Below are 6898 nucleotides of genomic sequence, written 5' to 3'. Positions count from 1 at the left end.
AGTATTCCTTTCCTGAGTGTTGCGCTTTTTATTTTGCGATTTTGTTTTACCTGTTTTTCAAGGCTCCTAGTTAAATATCTTTTTCTTTATTATATATATATATATATATATATATATATATTCTTAGAGGTCGTAATACCTTACTATCTCAGTCTTATGACTTAAGCATAATACTATGTATGGTAGGGTGTTACAACTTCAATTGTGGTTGAATTCAACCCCAAGTTTTAGTTCCGATCATTCGTTGACCTTAGAACTCCACTTAAACAATCATTTTTAACCATGCAAAGGTTTTGCGCCATTCTTTCTAATCAAATTTTGGTCTCTGCTCTAATGTCATAGAGAAAACAAAAGCTAATTTTCCAATCCAAGGGGTGATATAGGTATTCTTTTTAGTACAAGATTTAGCACAAATTACCCTTACAACTTCAAATTTTAGATATCTTCGTACCAAAAAGATATCATTATAGTTAAGTTAGTTGCCACAATATTTTCCAACTGTAATAACAAAATTCTTGTCAAATTTCATTTTCTTCTTAACAACATCATATTTGTGAACCATAATTATGCTATATTTGTTGTTTTGCTTGCACATTAGGCATCAAAACCATGGGTATAAAGTTCGAACAATATGAAATGTTTTCTTCCATGCATTGTAACTTGATATTCCATGGGTCAAGTTGGCAAAAGCAAATGGGAAGTTCTATGGTATCTTAAGCGTTGTTCACCATAACGTTCTCCTTTTACATTTTAACCTTGGCAAATGACCTGGATATGCTATCACTTTTGAACATAATATGCAAAGCTCTGAAATATAATACGATGTTTGAAATTTATATCATATTCTTTAGTGCACACCAACTAAACAAAATTCCTTATATGTTCAAAGAATTTTTTTTCTAATTTTCCTAATTCGCGTACTTTTATTATCCCACAAGCAAAGACATTGAATATATCGCTCTATTTTAAATTGAATTGTTAATTATTTATATATTGATTCTAGCTATTTCTTATGATTCAAGTAGGGCAAAATACACCTAATACTGGAATACCACCAACAGATATATAATGATATCACTAATGTGATGTGATACACCCTGATGATTTATAGAAATAGAATACAAAAACTTTTATTAACACGGATTAACAAGGAAATTAAAAGTTTTATACATGTCGATAAACTAAGAAAAGAAATATGTAGGCCTATTAGCTCAGTTGGTTAGAGCGTCGTGCTAATAACGCGAAGGTCGCAGGTTCGAGACCTGCATGGGCCATTAGAAGAAATTTGTTTTTTAAACCCATGAATTTTCAGAGTATAAAAATAATGGCCTATCCATGTCGAGGAGTGTTGATATGTTCTTTTTTATCTTTTATAAGTTTTTGTTCCAAGAAAGAAATTGAATTGCGTATAAAACCTTAACAACGATACGATGGAAGTTTTTAAAACATATTTCTACCAAACAATATGTATATGGACAAAATTATAGCACTTGTTATGGTACTACATAATTTTCATCCTATCAAAAAAGTTTGCCGGAACTTGTAAGGGAAATTGATGGAAGCTATATCCCAATACCCGAAAGTACATGTATTTGACAAGTTCTTTACCTTAGTAAAAAGAGCAAAACTTCTTGCAAAATTTACTTAGATTAGTGTTTTGAAATTTATACTCTTTATGTTACCAATGTAACAATCACATCCCATTCTTCCTTTATTGCTAAGAGGGCCATAAATCAAAATTCAAATGAAAGTTAAGCTCTTGCCAATCTTTTTTAAATATCTCGATGCATTCAGTGAAGGATAGATTATAAAACTTTCTAATCTTAATCTCTTTCATAAGTAGATTTCATGTGGAATGATATGGAGGAGTTTGGATTTTACAATGTCATCAAATCAAGTAAGATTTTTAGATTATTCCAGTTTTATTAGTTAAATATATCACTCAAAAAAATATTTTCTTACCTGTTGAGAGAGATAAATATTAAATAAAGACAAATAGAAAAAGAAAACTTAATGTTACTCTATGTTAATCGTTTATAAACATAGCATGCTTTAATGCATCAACCATCAACACTAAGAAAGACAATAAAAGATGACTTCAATTGTGGTTGAATTCAACCCCAAGTTTTAGTTCCGATCATTCGTTGACCTTAGAACTCCACTTAAACAACCATTTTTTGACCATGCAAAGGTTTTGCGCCATTCTTTCTAATCGAAATTTGGTCTCTGCTCTATTGTCATAGAGAAAAAAAAAGCTAATTATCCAATCTAAGGGGTGATATTGGTATTCTTTTTAGTACAAGATTTAGCACACATTACCCTTACAACTTCAAATTTTAGATATCTTCGTACCAAAAAGCTATCATTATAGTTAAGTGAGTTGCCACAATCTTTTTCAACTGTAACAACAAAATTCTTATCGAATTTCATTTTCTTCTTAACAACTTCATTTTGGTGAACCATAACTATGCTATATTTGTTGTTTTCCTAGCACATTAGGCATCAAAAACCATGGGTATAAATTTCGAACAGTATGAAACATTTTCATCTATGCATTGTAACTTTGTATTCCATGGGTCAAGTCGGAAAAATCAAATGGGGAGTTCTATGGTATCTTAAGCGTTGTTCACCATAACGTTCTCCTTTTACATTTTAACCTTGGCAAACGAGCTGGATATGCTATCACTTTTGGACATAATATGCAAAGCTCTCAAATATAATACGAGGTGCGAAATTTATATCATATTCTTTAGTGCACACCAACTAAACAAAATTCCTTATATGTTAAAAGAATTTTTTTTTCTAATTTTCCTAATTCGTGTACTTTTATTTTCTCACAAGCAAAGACATTGAATATATCGCCCTGTTTTAAATTGATTTGTTAATTATTTATATATTGATTCTAGCTATTTCTTCCGAATCAAGTAGGGCAAAATACACCTAATACTGGAATACCACCAACAGATATATAATGATATCACTAATGTGCTGTGATACACCCTGATGATTTATAGAAATAGAATACGAAAAATTTTATTAACACGGATTAACAGGAAAATTAAAAGTTTTATACATGTTGATAAACTAAGAAAAAAATATGTAGGCCTATTAGCTAAGTTGGTTAGAGCGTCGTGCTAATAACGCGAAGGTCGCAGATTCGAGACTTGCATGGGCCATTAGAAGAAATTTATTTTTTAAACCCATGAATTTTCAGAGTATAAAAATAATGGCCTATCCATGTCGAGGAGTGTTGATATGTTCCTTTTATCTTTTATAAGTTTTTGTTCCAAGAAAGAAATTGAATTGCGTATAAAACCTTAACAACGATACGATGGAAGTTTTTAAAACATATTTCTACCAAACAATATGTATATGGACAAAATTATAGCACTTGTTATGGTACTACATAATTTTCTTCCTATAAAAAAAGTTTGCCGGAACTTGTAAGGAAAATTGATGGAAGCTATATCCCAATACCCGAAAGTACATGTATTTGACATGTTCTTTACCTTAGTAAAAAGAGCAAAACTTCTTGCAAAATTTACTTAGATTAGTGTTTTGAAATTTATACTCTTTATGTTACCAACGTAACAATCACATCCCATTCTTCCTTTATTGCTAAGAGGGCCATAAATCAAAATCCAAATGAAAGTTAAGCTCTTGCCAATTTTTTTAAATATCTCGATGCATTCATAGTGAAGGATAGATTATAAAACTTTCTAATCTTAATCTCTTTCATAAGTAGATTTCATGTGGAATGACATGGAGAAGTTTGGATTTTACTATGTCATCAAATCAAGTAAGATTTTTAGATTATTCCAGTTTTATTAGTTAAATATATCACTCAAAAAAATGTTTTCTTACCTTTTGAGAGAGATAAATATTAAATAAAGACAAACAGAAAAAGAAAACTTAATGTTACTCTATGTAATCGTTTATAAACATAGCATGCTTTAATGCATCAACCATCAACGCTAAGAAAGACAATAAAAAGATGACTTCAACTGTGGTTGAATTCAACCCCAAGTTTTAGTTCCGATCATTCGTTGACCTTAGAACTCCACTTAAACAACCATTTTTGACCATGCAAAGGTTTTGTGCCATTCTTTCTGATCGAAATTTGGTCTCTGCTCTATTATCATAGAGAAAAAAAAAGCTAATTATCCAATCTAAGGGGTGATATTAGTATTCTTTTTAGTACAAGATTTAGCACACATTACCCTTACAACTTCAAATTTTAGATATCTTCGTACAAAAAAGCTATCATTATAGTTAAGTGAGTTGCCACAATCTTTTTCAACTGTAATAACAAAATTCTTATCGAATTTCATTTTCTTCTTAACAACTTCATTTTTGTGAACCATAACTATGCTATATTTGTTGTTTTCCTAGCACATTAGGCATCAAAAACCATGGGTATAAAGTTCGAACAGTATGAAACATTTTCATCTATGCATTGTAACTTGGTATTCCATGGGTCAAGTCGGAAAAAGCAAATGGGGAGTTCTATGGTATCTTAAGCGTTGTTCACCATAACGTTCTCCTTTTACATTTTAACCTTGGCAAACGAGCTGGATATGCTATCACTTTTGGACATAATATGCAAAGCTCTCATATATAATACGAGGTGCGAAATTTATATCATATTCTTTAGTGCACACCAACTAAACAAAATTCCTTATATGTTCAAAGAATTTTTTTTTTCTAATTTTCCTAATTCGTGTACTTTATTTTCTCACAAGCAAAGACATTGAATATATCGCCCTGTTTTAAATTGATTTGTTAATTATTTATATATTGATTCTAGCTATTTCTTCCGAATCAAGTAGGGCAAAATACACCTAATACTGGAATACCACCAACAGATATATAATGATATCACTAATGTGCTGTGATACACCCTGATGATTTATAGAAATAGAATACGAAAACTTTTATTAACACGGATTAACAGGAAAATTAAAAGTTTTATACATGTTGATAAACTAAGAAAAGAAATATGTAGGCCTATTAGCTTAGTTGGTTAGAGCGTCGTGCTAATAATGCAAAGGTCACAGGTTCGAGACCTGCATGGGCCATTAGAAGAAATTTGTTTTTTAAACCCATTAATTTTCAGAGTATAAAAATAATGGCCTATCCATGTCGAGGAGTGTTGATATGTTCCTTTTTATCTTTTATAAGTTTTTGTTCCAAGAAAGAAATTGAATTGCGTATAAAACCTTAACAACGATACGATGGATGTTTTTAAAACATATTTCTACCAAACAATATGTATATGGACAAAATTATAGCACTTGTTATGGTACTACATAAATTTTTCCTATCAAAAAGTTTGCCGGAACTTGTAAGAGAAATTGATGGAAGCTATATCCCAATACCCGAAAGTACATGTATTTGACAAGTTCTTTACCTTAGTAAAAAGAGCAAAACTTCTTGCAAAATTTACTTTGATTAGTGTTTTGAAATTTATACTCTTTATGTTACCAACGTAACAATCACATCCCATTCTTCCTTTATTGCTAAGAGGGCCATAAATCAAAATCCAAATGAAAGTTAAGCTCTTGCCAATTTTTTTTAAATATCTCGATGCATTCATAGTGAATGATAGATTATAAAACTTTCTAATCTTAATCTATTTCATAAGTAGATTTCATGTGGAATGACATGGAGAAGTTTGGATTTTAATATGTCATCAAATCAAGTAAGATTTTTAGATTATTCCAGTTTTATTAGTTAAATATATCACTCAAAAAAATGTTTTCTTACCTTTGAGAGAGATAAATATTAAATAAAGACAAACAGAAAAAGAAAACTTAATGTTACTCTCTGTTAATCGTTTATAAACATAGCATGCTTTAATGCATCAACCATCAACGCTAAGAAAGACAATAAAAAGATGACTTCAATTGTGGTTGAATTCAACCCCAAGTTTTGTTCCGATCATTCGTTGACCTTAGAACTCCACTTAAACAACCATTTTTTGACCATGCAAAGGTTTTGCGCCATTCTTTCTAATCAAAATTTGGTCTCTGCTCTATTTTCATAGAGAAAACAAAAGCTAATTATCCAATCTAAGGGGTGATATTGGTATTCTTTTTATTACAAGATTTAGCATACATTACCCTTACAACTTCAAATTTTAGATATCTTCGTACCAAAAAGCTATCATTATAGTTAAGTTAGTTGTCACAATCTTTTTCAACTGTAATAATAAAATCTTATCGAATTTCATTTCTTCTTAACAACTTCATATTTGTGAACCATAACTATGCTATATTTGTTGTTTTGCTAGCACATTAGGCATCAAAAATCTTGGGTATAAAGTTCGAACAATATGAAACGTTTTCTTCTATGCATTGTAACTTGGTATTCCATGGGTCAAGTCGGAAAAAGCAAATGGGTAGTTCTATGGTATCTTAAGCGTTATTCACCATAACGTTCTCCTTTTACATTTTAACCTTGGCAAACGAGCTGGATATGCTATCACTTTTGAACATAATATGCAAAGCTCTCAAATATAATACGAGGTGCGAAATTTATATCATATTCTTTAGTGCACACCAACTAAACAAAATTCCTTATATGTTCAAAGAATTTTTTTCTAATTTCCTAATTCGCGTACTTTTATTTTCTCACACGCAAAGACATTGAATATATCGCCCTGTTTTAAATTGATTTGTTAATTATTTATATATTAATTCTAGCTATTTCTTCTGAATCAAGCAGGGCAAAATACAGCTAATACTGGAATACCACCAACAGATATATAATGATATCACTAATGTGCTGTGATACACCCTGATGATTTATAGAAATAGAATATGAAAATTTTATTAACACGGATTAACAGGGAAATTAAAAGTTTATACATGTTGATAAACTAAGAAAGAAATATGTA

General features: G+C 30.3%; 1 non-coding gene across 1 annotated transcript; it reads left to right on the top strand.

Annotated features, from left to right (window-relative positions):
• Positions 1-1200: 1200 nt before the first annotated feature.
• TRNAI-AAU (transfer RNA isoleucine (anticodon AAU)) lies at positions 1201-1274 on the top strand. The gene has a single exon. It is a non-coding gene; the product is annotated as a tRNA-Ile (tRNA).
• The last annotated feature ends 5624 nt before the right edge of the window (positions 1275-6898 follow it).

The sequence above is a fragment of the Arachis hypogaea genome, chromosome 15, assembly GCF_003086295.3.
Source record: "Arachis hypogaea cultivar Tifrunner chromosome 15, arahy.Tifrunner.gnm2.J5K5, whole genome shotgun sequence".
Classification (NCBI taxonomy): Eukaryota; Viridiplantae; Streptophyta; class Magnoliopsida; order Fabales; family Fabaceae; genus Arachis; species Arachis hypogaea.
Note: the sequence above shows the minus strand (reverse complement) of the source record. Positions and strands in the feature narration are given on the sequence as shown.